Source organism: Paramormyrops kingsleyae, chromosome 24 (assembly GCF_048594095.1).
Source record: "Paramormyrops kingsleyae isolate MSU_618 chromosome 24, PKINGS_0.4, whole genome shotgun sequence".
Classification (NCBI taxonomy): Eukaryota; Metazoa; Chordata; class Actinopteri; order Osteoglossiformes; family Mormyridae; genus Paramormyrops; species Paramormyrops kingsleyae.
The window spans coordinates 27518330-27530424 of NC_132820.1; positions in this window are offsets into that span (position 1 = coordinate 27518330).

Genomic DNA, 12095 nt, shown 5'->3' on the forward strand with positions numbered 1-12095 from the left:
CCTGCTGAAGGTACCTGTCTGCTTCCTGCCGCTGAAGGTGCCTGTCTGCTTCCTGCTGCTGAAGGTGCCTGTCTGCTTCCTGCTGCTGAAGGTGCCTGTCTGCTTTCTGCCGCTGAAGGTGCCTGTCTGCTTCCTGCTGCTGAAGGCTCCTGTCTGCTTTCTGCCGCTGAAGGTGCCTGTCTGCTTCCTGCTGCTGAAGGCTCCTGTCTGCTTTCTGCCGCTGAAGGTGCCTGTCTGCTTCCTGCTGCTGAAGGTGCCTGTCTGCTTCCTCCTGCTGAAGGTGCCTGTCTGCTTCCTGCTGCTGAAGGTGCCTGTCTGCTATCTCCTGCTGAAGGTGCCTGTCTGCTTTCTGCTGCTGAAGGTGCCTGTCTGCTTTCTCCTGCTGAAGGTGCCTGTCTGCTTCCTGCTAAAGGTGCCTGTCTGCTTCCTGCAGAAGGTGCCTGTCTGATTTCTCCTGCTGAAGGTGCCTGTCTGCTTCCTGCTGCTGAAGTTGCCTGTCTGCTTCCTGCTGCTGAAGGTACCTGTCTGCTTTCTGCTGCTGAAGGTGCCTGTCTGCTTTCTCCTGCTGAAGGTGCCTGTCTGCTTCCTGCTGCTGAAGGTGCCTGTCTGCTTCCTGCCGCTGAAGGTGCCTGTCTGCTTTCTGCCGCTGAAGGTGCCTGTCTGCTTCCTGCTGCTGAAGGTGCCTGTCTGCTTTCTCCTGCTGAAGGTACCTGTCTGCTTCCTGCCGCTGAAGGTGCCTGTCTGCTTCCTGCTGCTGAAGGTGCCTGTCTGCTTTCTCCTGCTGAAGGTACCTGTCTGCTTCCTGCCGCTGAAGGTGCCTGTCTGCTTCCTGCTGCTGAAGGTGCCTGTCTGCTTTCTGCTGCTGAAGGTGCCTGTCTGCTTTCTCCTGCTGAAGGTGCCTGTCTGCTTTCTCCTGCTGAAGGTACCTGTCTGCTTCCTGCTGCTGAAGGTGCCTGTCTGCTTTCTGCCGCTGAAGGTGCCTGTCTGCTTTCTCCTGCTGAAGGTGCCTGTCTGCTTCCTGCTGCTGAAAGTGCCTGTCTGCTTCCTGCTGCTGAAGGCTCCTGTCTGCTTTCTGCCGCTGAAGGTGCCTGTCTGATTTCTCCTGCTGAAGGTGCCTGTCTGCTTTCTCCTGCTGAAGGTGCCTGTCTGCTTCCTGCTGCTGAAGGTGCCTGTCTGATTTCTCCTGCTGAAGGTGCCTGTCTGCTTCCTCCTGCTGAAGGTGCCTGTCTGCTTCCTGCTGCTGAAGGTGCCTGTCTGATTTCTCCTGCTGAAGGTGCCTGTCTGCTTTCTCCTGCTGAAGGCGCCTGTCTGCTTCCTGCTGCTGAAGGCGCCTGTCTGCTTTCTCCTGCTGAAGGTGCCTGTCTGCTTCCTGCTAAAGGTGCCTGTCTGCTTCCTGCAGAAGGTGCCTGTCTGATTTGTCCTGCTGAAGGTGCCTGTCTGCTTTCTCCTGCTGAAGGTGCCTGTCTGCTTCCTGCTGCTGAAGGTGCCTGTCTGCTTTCTCCTGCTGAAGGTGCCTGTCTGCTTCCTGCTGCTGAAGGTGCCTGTCTGCTTTCTCCTGCTGAAGGTGCCTGTCTGCTTTCTCCTGCTGAAGGCGCCTGTCTGCTTTCTCCTGCTGAAGGTGCCTGTCTGCTTCCTGCTAAAGGTGCCTGTCTGCTTCCTGCAGAAGGTGCCTGTCTGATTTCTCCTGCTGAAGGTGCCTGTCTGCTTTCTCCTGCTGAAGGTGCCTGTCTGCTTCTTGCTGCTGAAGGTGCCTGTCTGCTTCTTGCTGCTGAAGGTGCCTGTCTGCTTCCTCCTGCTGAAGGTGCCTGTCTGCTTCCTGCTGCTGAAGGTGCCTGTCTGATTTCTCCTGCTGAAGGTGCCTGTCTGCTTTCTCCTGCTGAAGGCGCCTGTCTGCTTTCTCCTGCTGAAGGCGCCTGTCTGCTATCTCCTGCTGAAGGTGCCTGTCTGCTTTCTCCTGCTGAAGGTGCCTGTCTGCTTCCTGCTGCTGAAGGTGCCTGTCTGCTTCCTGCTGCTGAAGGCGCCTGTCTGCTTCCTGCCGCTGAAGGTGCCTGTCTGCTTCCTGCCGCTGAAGGTGCCTGTCTGCTTTCTCCTGCTGAAGGCGCCTGTCTGCTTTCTCCTGCTGAAGGTGCCTGTCTGCTTCCTGCTGCTGAAGGTGCCTGTCTGCTTCCTGCTGCTGAAGGCGCCTGTCTGCTTCCTGCCGCTGAAGGTGCCTGTCTGCTTCCTGCTGCTGAAGGTACCTGTCTGCTTCCTGCTGTTGAAGGCGCCTGTCTGCTTCCTGCTGCTGAAGGCCCCTGTCTGCTTTCTCCTGCTGAAGGTGCCTGTCTGCTTCCTGCTGCTGAAGGCCCCTGTCTGCTTTCTCCTGCTGAAGGTGCCTGTCTGCTATCTCCTGCTGAAGGTGCCTGTCTGCTTCCTGCTGCTGAAGGTGCCTGTCTGCTTCCTGCTGCTGAAGGCGCCTGTCTGCTTCCTGCCGCTGAAGGTGCCTGTCTGCTTCCTGCTGCTGAAGGTACCTGTCTGCTTCCTACTGTTGAAGGCGCCTGTCTGCTTCCTGCTGCTGAAGGCGCCTGTCTGCTTCCTGCTGCTGAAGGCCCCTGTCTGCTTTCTCCTGCTGAAGGTGCCTGTCTGCTTCCTGCTGCTGAAGGCCCCTGTCTGCTTTCTCCTGCTGAAGGTGCCTGTCTGCTTCCTGCTGCTGAAGGCGCCTGTCTGCTTCCTGCTGCTGAAGGCCCCTGTCTACTTTCTCCTGCTGAAGGTGCCTGTCTGCTTCCTGCTGCTGAAGGCCCCTGTCTGCTTTCTCCTGCTGAAGGCGCCTGTCTGTTTCTGCCGCTGAAGGTGCCTGTCTGCTTCCTGCTGCTGAAGGTGCCTGTCTGCTTCCTGCTGCTGAAGGCTCCTGTCTGCTTCCTCCTGCTGAAGGCTCCTGTCTGCTTTCTGCCGCTGAAGGTGCCTGTCTGCTTCCTGCTGCTGAAGGTGCCTGTCTGCTTCCTCCTGCTGAAGGTGCCTGTCTGCTTCCTGCTGCTGAAGGTGCCTGTCTGCTATCTCCTGCTGAAGGTGCCTGTCTGCTTTCTGCTGCTGAAGGTGCCTGTCTGCTTTCTCCTGCTGAAGGTGCCTGTCTGCTTTCTCCTGCTGAAGGTACCTGTCTGCTTCCTGCTGCTGAAGGTGCCTGTCTGCTTTCTGCCGCTGAAGGTGCCTGTCTGCTTTCTCCTGCTGAAGGTGCCTGTCTGCTTCCTGCTGCTGAAGGTGCCTGTGTGCTTCCTGCTGCTGAAGGCTCCTGTCTGCTTTCTGCCGCTGAAGGTGCCTGTCTGCTTTCTGCTGCTGAAGGTGCCTGTCTGCTTCCTGCTGCTGAAGGTGCCTGTCTGCTTTCTCCTGCTGAAGGTGCCTGTCTGCTTCCTGCTGCTGAAGGTGCCTGTCTGCTTCCTCCTGCTGAAGGTGCCTGTCTGCTTCCTGCTGCTGAAGGTGCCTGTCTGATTTCTCCTGCTGAAGGTGCCTGTCTGCTTCCTGCTGCTGAAGGTGCCTGTCTGATTTCTCCTGCTGAAGGTGCCTGTCTGCTTCCTGCTGCTGAAGGTGCCTGTCTGCTTCCTCCTGCTGAAGGTGCCTGTCTGCTTCCTGCTGCTGAAGGTGCCTGTCTGATTTCTCCTGCTGAAGGTGCCTGTCTGCTTTCTCCTGCTGAAGGCGCCTGTCTGCTTCCTGCTGCTGAAGGCGCCTGTCTGCTTTCTCCTGCTGAAGGTGCCTGTCTGCTTCCTGCTAAAGGTGCCTGTCTGCTTCCTGCAGAAGGTGCCTGTCTGATTTCTCCTGCTGAAGGTGCCTGTCTGCTTTCTCCTGCTGAAGGTGCCTGTCTGCTTCCTGCTGCTGAAGGTGCCTGTCTGCTTTCTCCTGCTGAAGGTGCCTGTCTGCTTCCTGCTGCTGAAGGTGCCTGTCTGCTTCCTCCTGCTGAAGGTGCCTGTCTGCTTTCTCCTGCTGAAGGTGCCTGTCTGCTTTCTCCTGCTGAAGGCGCCTGTCTGCTTTCTCCTGCTGAAGGTGCCTGTCTGCTTCCTGCTAAAGGTGCCTGTCTGCTTCCTGCAGAAGGTGCCTGTCTGATTTCTCCTGCTGAAGGTGCCTGTCTGCTTTCTCCTGCTGAAGGTGCCTGTCTGCTTCCTGCTGCTGAAGGTGCCTGTCTGCTTCCTCCTGCTGAAGGTGCCTGTCTGCTTCCTGCTGCTGAAGGTGCCTGTCTGCTTTCTCCTGCTGAAGGCGCCTGTCTGCTTTCTCCTGCTGAAGGCGCCTGTCTGCTATCTCCTGCTGAAGGTGCCTGTCTGCTTCCTGCTAAAGGTGCCTGTCTGCTTCCTGCAGAAGGTGCCTGTCTGATTTCTCCTGCTGAAGGTGCCTGTCTGCTTTCTCCTGCTGAAGGTGCCTGTCTGCTTCCTGCTGCTGAAGGTGCCTGTCTGCTTTCTCCTGCTGAAGGTGCCTGTCTGCTTCCTCCTGCTGAAGGTGCCTGTCTGCTTTCTCCTGCTGAAGGTGCCTGTCTGCTTTCTCCTGCTGAAGGCGCCTGTCTGCTTTCTCCTGCTGAAGGTGCCTGTCTGCTTCCTGCTAAAGGTGCCTGTCTGCTTCCTGCAGAAGGTGCCTGTCTGATTTCTCCTGCTGAAGGTGCCTGTCTGCTTTCTCCTGCTGAAGGTGCCTGTCTGCTTCCTGCTGCTGAAGGCCCCTGTCTGCTTTCTCCTGCTGAAGGTGCCTGTCTGCTTCCTGCTGCTGAAGGTGCCTGTCTGCTTCCTGCAGAAGGTGCCTGTCTGCTTTCTGCTGCTGATGGTGCCTGTCTGCTTTCTCCTGCTGAAGGTACCTGTCTGCTTCCTGCTGCTGAAGGTGCCTGTCTGCTTCCTCCTGCTGAAGGTGCCTGTCTGCTTCCTCCTGCTGAAGGTGCCTGTCTGCTTTCTGCCGCTGAAGGTGCCTGTCTGCTTCCTGCTGCTGAAGGTGCCTGTCTGCTTCCTCCTGCTGAAGGTGTCTGTCTGCTTTCTGCCGCTGAAGGCTCCTGTCTGCTTTCTCCTGCTGAAGGTGCCTGTCTGCTTTCTCCTGTTGAAGGTGCCTGTCTGCTTCCTGCTGCTGAAGGTGCCTGTCTGCTTTCTCCTGCTGAAGGTGCCTGTCTGCTTCCTGCTGCTGAAGGTACCTGTCTGCTTCCTGCTGAAGGTGCCTGTCTGCTTCCTGCAGAAGGTGCCTGTCTGCTTTCTCCTGCTGAAGGTGCCTGTCTGCTTTCTCCTGCTCAAGGTGCATGTCTGCTTCGTGCTGCATCTGCTTGTGCTGCATCTCCTTCACGCACACTTTCAGCATGCCCCAAGTCTTCTGTGGCACCTCGGACATGACCAGTAACCATAACTTTGAGGGCTACATGAAAGGAGAGTCTATATAACAATTTTCTTTGCCAGTTTAATCCCATCTGTTTAAAATTATGATTTCTGCAGTTTCTTTGTTTTATTATGGGTTGGATGGTAGTCTCAACGTACCCATGATGCATTGTTTTTATGGGCAGCAAAATTAAAATGTTTATAAGACTTCTGGTCGATAGGGGGATGTGAAAGGAACAAGGTAGAGGAGCTCCCGCTAACTTTTTCAAAATCCCCACTCCTCAATCTTTCAATCCATAACTAAAGTGTTATATTTTGCTCGGTTTAATTTTTTTCTTCTTTTATTCTCGGTTTTTGTTTTTTAATTGCGCTTAAATGACCTCAAAACGCGTCAAAGCGGGGGAAAAGGAGAACGCGACACCTGGCTTAAATATGGCGGCCATCACCTTGCTTTTAGAGGAGCACAGAGAAACACTAGCGACCGAGTTCAGAACGTCTTTTAGTTCAATGGAAACTAAACTCGACGAAGTTCGGTCTGCAGTGCAAGACCATGGGCAACGGCTCGGGTCTCTCTAGCTTGTCTCGGAGGATCTAAGCCAGCGTGTTAAAGAACTAGAGAATGTTTGCTCCGGCCTCAGCGACAGCAATACTAAACTACTGGCCAAAGTTACCGATTTGGAGAGCCGAAGCAGACGACAAAACTTGCGCATCTTGGGGCTGGCGGAATCTGAAGGTGGCGTCCTACAGAGTTTTTTGTGGGTCTACTGTGCGACGTTTTTGGAAATGGTACGCTACCCACCCCGCCGGAGATTGATAGAGCCCATCGGTCACCTGTAGCAAAGCCGGATCCAGGACGGAGACCACCGCCTGTTATCATCCGCCTCCATCGCTATCAGACAAAGGATACTCTGATCCGAGAAGCCCGACGGAGGGGGAAGCTCGAGTACCATGGTCAGCAGATCCGCATCGTGGAGGACTATTGCCCGGAGGTTTTGGGTCAACGCGTAGAATACAGAGAAGTGATGGCCGAGTTGTATAAACGCGGACTCAAACCTGCCTTGTTGTACAACTCCGCATCACCCTTCTCAACGGTGACAGGAAGTGGCTACGCTCGGTCGCCGAGGCGAGGAAATTTGTGGATGGCCTACCTACTACGTTGGAATCTTCGTGAACGTCTGCTTGGATCGTATTAAACTGAATATTACTGCCTTCTTCGTGTTTGCCTTTATGGTACAGAATTTGGATGTCTATGGCGGACTCGCTCAGATTGCTGTGGTGGCTACCACGTTTATCCGCATGGTAGTTACGTGAGCACTTCACTCTGCCTGAATTTATTTACTTTTTTTTTCTTTCTCTCCCTGTTGTTTTCGGATTGTGCAAAGATGCTTATAGGCAGTCTTGAACCTAATGGTTTGTATTTCTGTTATTTTGGTACATTGTTAATATACTTTGCCAATTTTCAGCAGTATGTAAACTTGGTAATATATTTTGCGTTGGTTTTGTTATGGATATGTTTTTTCAAGAAGTTCATAGTTAACCTTGGAGTGTATTTGAGTACCCAAAATTTATTTGGGAGCTGGAGATTTTTTGAGCGAGACAGGAAGAGTTTCTTTGTGAGGGTACACAATAGGTGTCTTGGTGAACTTGCTGCTAGTTTTTTTGACAGCCTTCCTGTTGATGGGTAGGGGGGTGGGTAGTGGGTGCGGGGGGGGGGGACATCCTCTAGTGCCAGTCAAATCTCAGGAGATCGTTTTGGTTATGTCAGGACTATTTTGTTATCCATATCTGGAACCTTGTCTTTCAATGTACATGTTAACCTGCTTTTTTAAGATGAAGAATGGGTAGTCATTTAAACTTGGTGAGTTGGAATGTCAAGGGTTTAAACCACCCCGTTAAAAGAAGGAAGGTGTTCTCACACCTCAAACACTATATAACACCAAAGTAATACTGGCCAATGTATATGCCCCCAATGCTGATAATGTAGATTTTTTTGAGCGTGTTTTCTCTCTACTACCGGATCTGAGCTCATACTCTCTCATACTTGGTGGTGATTTTAACTGTTGGCTGGATCCTGTGCTAGATCGATCTTCTGCTAACCCTGTTACAATTAGTAAATCTGCTTCATTTATTCAGTCCTTTTTATCTAATTATGGTGTCTCTGATGTATGGCGTTTTCTCCATCCTAATGATAGAGGGTACTCGTTCTTCTCACAGGTCCACCATACTTATTCTAGGATTGATTATTTCCTAATTGATAGTCAGTTGATCTCACTAGTTCTCTCTTGTGATTACCGGGGCATAGTAATATCTGATCATGCCCCTGTTGTGTTATCCATGACCTTTCCCGATGTCTCCCGATACAAGAGACATCTCAACTCTCCTGACAGATAAGAACTTTTTGAAATTCATGGCAGAGCAAATAATATTCTTTTACCAAACAAATTCTACACCTGGGATCTCCACCCTGGTAATATGGGATACATTAAAAGCCTACCTTAGGGGACAAATTATTTCTTATACCGTTAACCTGAAGAAAAAGGCACATGCAGAGCGGCTTGAGTTGGCCAGTCAAATTAAAGAAATAGATCAGCTTTATGCTAAGTTCAAAAATCCTGAGCTGTATGATAAACGAGTGGAGCTCCAGGCTAAATTTGACCTCCTCTCGACATATTCAATTGAACGCCAGCTTTTGAGGAGTAAGAGTTTGTTTTATATTCATAGTGATAAATCGGGCAAGATGCTAGCCAACCAGCTGAAAGGTGTCCAGGCAAAACGGCATATCACAAAAATTCGATTGGATAATGGTAACATCACTTCTGACTATTCTAAAATTAATGATACTTTCCGGACTTTCTACTCTCAACTCTATACTTCTGAAGCTCCACAAGATAGTACTCTGATGGAGAATTTTTTAAACTCTTTGAATATTCCTATGCTTTCCTCTGACAATAGGATGAGATTAGATGAACCTATTTCACAGGAGGAAATAGAGGCAGCCATTTCTTCTCTGCAGTCTGGTAAATCCCCAGGATCTGACGGTTTTCCTGTTGAATTTTTTAAAGCATTTTCATCGCTGCTATCACCTCAATTATGTTTAGTTTTGACTGATTCCCTTATGTGTGGTAAACTGCCTTCATCTTTTAATGAGGCATGCATCACCCTTGTCCCAAAAAAAGGTAAAGATCCTGTTGAATGTTCGTCATATAGGCCAATTTCCTTGTTAAATGTTGACGTTAAAATTTTAGCCAAAGTTTTAGCCCGTAGGCTGGAAAATATTATACCCTCAATTATATCTGAGGATCAAACCAGCTTTATAAAAAATCGTTATTCCTATTTTAATATGCGTCGTTTATTTGATATATTATATTCCCCTTCCGGTCAGACTCCTGAATGTATCCTCTGTCTAGATGCAGAAAAGGCATTTGATCGTGTGGAATGGGAATATTTATTTGCAACTTTAGAAAAATTCAATTTCGGATCTAAATTTATCTCATGGATAAAGCTATTATATCTGTGCCCGTATGCTTCTGTTCTTACTAATTCACAACAGTCACAACCCTTTAATCTTCAACGGGGAACACGTCAAGGGTGCCCCTTAAGTCCATTGCTTTTTGATCTGGCTATAGAGCCACTTGCTATTGCACTTCGAAGCTGTGGGGATGTTTCAGGTATCTGGAGGAGAGGAGTTGAGCATAAAGTATCCCTGTACGCAGACGACTTGTTGATTTATGTGTCAAACCCGAGAATATCTCTGCCTTCCATGATTTCAATATTTACTCAATTTGGTAGTTTTTCAGGATATAAATTGAACTTGCACAAAAGTGAGTTGTTCCCTGTGGATGGAGCACCAATTTCTGAATATTCTAATTTCCCATTTAAAATGGCACAGGACCAATTTACTTACCTGGGTATAACAGTTACAAGGAAGCACAAATGGCTCTTTAAAGAAAATTTTCTTACGCTATTGAATCATACAAAACAGTCCTTGACACAATGGTCCCCTCTTTCTGTATCTTTAGTGGGGAGAATTAATTCCGTTAAAATGAACGTGCTACCTAAATTTTTGTATCTGTTCCAGTCAATACCTACCTTTATTCCTAAATCTTTTTTTGTTTCTTTAGGTTTCTTTAGGGCAGCGTGTGGCAGCGTGTGGCTCAGTGGGCTAAGCCTGTGTGCCTGTAATCACAAGGTCACCGGTTCAAACCCAGCCTCAGCACATCTGTGGGTCCTTGAGCAAGGCCCTTAACCCCCAGCTCCCTGGGGCGCCCCAACAGGTGGCTGCCCTTCACAGACAACTTACTCTATGAAAAAGAGCAAGTTGAGGGAGGCGTAAAAACAATTTCCCCATGGGGATCAATAAAGTATCAATTATTATTATTATTCAGATATATCCTCTTATATATGGAGAGGAAGGCATCCCCGTTTGAATAAAGCTCATCTCCAGAAATCTAGGCGTTATGCAGGCCTGGCTTTGCCTAATTTCCATTATTACTATTGGGCAGCTACAGTAATATACGCTGTATTGCGTTTTGCTTCTATTCCCAAAACAGATAATTCTCCATCCTGGGTGTCATTGGAATTGAATTCAGCTAAAGAATCTTCTGTTTTGGCACTTCTTGGATCCTCACTTCCTTTAGCCCGAAACAAGTCAATTGATAATCCGGTTGTCTGGCATACTGTGAGAGTATGGGCTCAGATGAGAAAACACTTCAATTTAACTGGTTTTTCTCTTTTGAGTCCAATTTTATCAAATCATCTTTTTCAGCCCTCCTTATCCGACCCTGTATTTTATGATTGGCATAGAAAGGGAATTGTGTGTTTTAATGATTTGTTTTTCAACAATAGCTTCGCATCTTTTACTCAACTTTCTGATAGATTTGATCTCCCAAATACTCATTTTTTTAGATATCTGCAGATTAGACACTTTCTCAAATCTCTAATTCGGACTTTCCCTGAGTCACCAGTTATGAATGCAGCTGATATGTTTCTTACTTTGCAACCAACGCGCAAAGGGTTAATATCCGTTATTTATGACAAACTGGCTGGTATGAAATGTCCCTCTATTAATAGAATCAAAACTGCTTGGGAACAGGATTTTAACGTGTCATTGAGTGAGGACACTTGGGACTCAATATTTAAGTTGGTTAATTCAACATCTTTATGTGCCCGCCATTGTCTTTTACAGTTTAAAGTTGTGCACAGAGTTCAAATGTCCAAAGTCAAACTATCGCGTATTTACCCGAATGTGGATCCCCGCTGTGACAAGTGTGGAAATGAGGATGCTTCGCTTATTCACATGTACTGGTCGTGTCCTAGTCTTGAAGAATACTGGAGGGGGATATTTCAAACCCTGTCCTTAGTCCTCAAACAGCCTATACACCCCGACCCTTTGATCGCGCTCTTTGGCCTCAGTGATGCTGATACATGTCTGACCCCGGTGAAACGCCGGACACTATCCTTTGCTTCCCTTCTAGCCAGACGTGCAGTCTTACTCAGATGGAAAGGTGCTGCTCCACCCACCCATGCTCAATGGATGAGGGACCTTATGTCCTGTTTAAGCCTCGAAAAGATACGCTACTCGATTAGTGATACCAGTAAAGAATGTCAGAAGGTATGGGGGCCCTTCCTGGAGTATTTTTCAAGTCTTCGGTCTCAGACTCCGTCAATTAGTAATACCCAGTAAGGTTCCAGAAACAATATTGTCGTCGTGTTCTTTTTAATTAGTCAATCTGGCAAGAGGATGGGGTTATTATGTGGTAAGGTTTTTGGGTTTAGAGTTGCACACCTTGTTATCATTACTGTTTTTTGAATATGTCTAAATTATCTTTTTTTTCTATAATACTCTACTGCAATGTTATCTGGTTTCTTCATGCAACCCTTTCAGAATTGACTTATTTAGTGAGGTCATATTTAGTGAGGTCAAATTTAGTGAGGTCATATTTAGTCTTTTGAAATAACGTGTGTGCTTTTTGTTTTGTTGCTGGTGTCTTTCTCAGGTTTAAAATCAATAAAAATATCTTTGAGAAAAAAAAAATGTTTATAATTCATTGCTAAATATGGTAAGCAGAACAATCTTTCCACAGAATAAAAAACAATGTATCAACTTGCATACAGTTTTTTAAATTTTTACTTACATAGTATTACATAGCATAGTAATGTAGTAGATTTCCAACCATTAGGAATACTGGGGATGGAGAATATAATGAAAGTATTTCTGAGTGTTTACTTATGAATTGTAACTTTTTTATTACTATAGCTACATGGGTTAGCTATAGTAATATTTCATGGGAGATCTGAAAATGTGTTATTAAACTGTGCCGTTACTCAATAAGAAATGCTTCCAGTTACTTGATATGAAAATAAATGACAAAGGCAAACCTGTCTGGATGTAGGAAAAATGAAGTTACTCATTAGACCATATTACTTTTTTCCGTTGCTCAGGGATCCAGGTTTTGTGCTCCGGGCAGCAGCTGATGCATCTAGCACTTTTAAAATTATTACAGCTCTTCAGCAGAGATTGTTATTCCAAATGACCTGCTCTTCACCCTTTTGTGCAGATGAATGAGTCTTGAGAAAAGGCCTTTAATCACAGGTTCATCACTGTCGTGTTTTCTGCATCTAAGGAGTCGGGGAGGAAGCGTTGCTGAGATCCACAGGCAGCCACACTGTGGGGGATTAATGTGCTTCACCACTTCTGCTCCTTCAGATATCAGGGCAGTGCTGCGTAAGGTAGCCCTCAAAGCTCAAAGTGAAGCACAGGAAGGTGGCGGAGCAGCACGGGGACGTCTATGTGGT